This window comes from Lipotes vexillifer, unplaced genomic scaffold (assembly GCF_000442215.2).
Source record: "Lipotes vexillifer unplaced genomic scaffold, Lipotes_vexillifer_v1.1 C26922885, whole genome shotgun sequence".
NCBI lineage: Eukaryota > Metazoa > Chordata > Mammalia > Artiodactyla > Lipotidae > Lipotes > Lipotes vexillifer.
In genome coordinates, this window is record NW_006796526.1 from 1 (window position 1) to 1636 (window position 1636).

A 1636-nucleotide genomic window follows, 5' to 3' on the forward strand; every position below is an offset into this window, starting at 1 on the left:
CCGTGTCCCCTGCATCGGCAGGTGGACTCTCAACCACTGCGCCACCAGGGAAGCCCAAAGTTGTGTTTTTATAAATGTGATTATCAAATATTTAGATACTTAAATATATAATACTAGCTGGCCCTGAAGCAAAAAGAACCCAGGTAGAACTTTTAAAAAAATACTGTCTTCTATTGAGCAATTGTTACATGCAAGGCACCGTACTAGATGCTTTATATATATTTTATCATGATAATCCTTGTAAGAAAGGTATTATTCTCCTTTTATAGATGAGGAATCTGAGGCTTAAAAGAAGTAATTTACTCAGTGTCATGTAGCTAGTTAAGGGGCTGGCCTAGAATTTGAACCTTTGTCCACCATGGTTCTAAAACTTACTCCTAACTACTGTGCTATAGGGTTAAGTTAAAATATTTTTTTCAACTTGAACAATGCCCTTTAATTTCACTGTTATTCAATCTGGGATTTCGTACTTAGACAAAGCAGAGGGGAAAACAAAACAGGTACAGGTGTGTCCTGCAGTTTCTTTTAATTTACAGGCTTCCCAAATGGATCTAAGAGGGCCAACTAAGGGATAAAAAAGAGGAAGAAGGATGAAAACTCTCCTTGACTTAAGTCCTTCCATTGCCAACGGAAGTTGCATGCAGCTATGCTCTTGGTAAAACAACTCATCTTGAATCTCTGGTCAGTGGAGTAGATAGTCAAGCAAGATAAGAGTGAGTCTTCGTGAAACCATTACCTCTTGTAACTTCAACACAAACTCACTCCATACTGACTACGTTCCCTAATAAAGATCATAGCTTTAAATAGTGTTTTCTGCTACAGAAATGTTTACACATTTTCCGACCAGTGTAGATGTTAGCAAGTAAAAACATCAAACCTTATAATTTACTCTTCCATCAGAGGAGAAATAAAATATTCTCCCCTTGCCCTATGAGCAACAAGGCTTGGCGAATATATCCTAATGAACGGAAGAAGTCCAAAAGTTATGGTTCCTGGCAGAAGGCTTTTCATTAGATAGGAGGTGACCGTGAGCCAGATACTTACTTATCTACAAGAGTCCGTATGACTGCCAGTGTGTCCAGCACTAGTCCGTCTACATTTTGTTTCTTTCTCCTTGGCTCGTGAGGTCCTCGGCCCCTCCTTGGTGGCCGAACAGGGTCCCGGGGTTGGCTCCTCATGTCAGCAGTGGGTACTGCACTGTTATCGGCCTGCTGCTGCTGGGTGTCAACACTGTCTTCTGCTCCACTGTCGTCTCGGCAGATACAGGAATTACCCATGGTAGCAGTGGCACCTCTAGTCCCCAGGAAGCGGGCTATGTGCTCCTCAAGAGTCAACAGCAGACCCTGGCCAAGGCTTCTGCTCGCTAAGAACACAGCCCAACCAAAGATAATCATTTAGATAGTTTTCAGTTTTCCAAGTACTGTTGTCATAATCTGGATTTGAGGAACCTGCATCCTATTTGTTTTTAACAACTGAATGCTGAAGAAAGTTGCAGAGTTGATCTCCAACATTATCAGTTACAAGGAATCCTGGTCATCCAGTGGCAGTTCTAAAAGAAAAAATGAAAAGGAAAATGAATAAAAGATTCTTGCCTACTCAATTACTCAAACTTTCCTAGTTTGATATTATAGATATT

The 1636-nt window shown here is 41.0% G+C and overlaps 1 pseudogene; it reads right to left on the minus strand.

Annotated features, from left to right (window-relative positions):
• Positions 1-1040: 1040 nt before the first annotated feature.
• Positions 1041-1394, minus strand: LOC103081826 (RING finger and SPRY domain-containing protein 1 pseudogene; annotated as a pseudogene).
• Between the last annotated feature and the right edge of the window lie 242 nt (positions 1395-1636).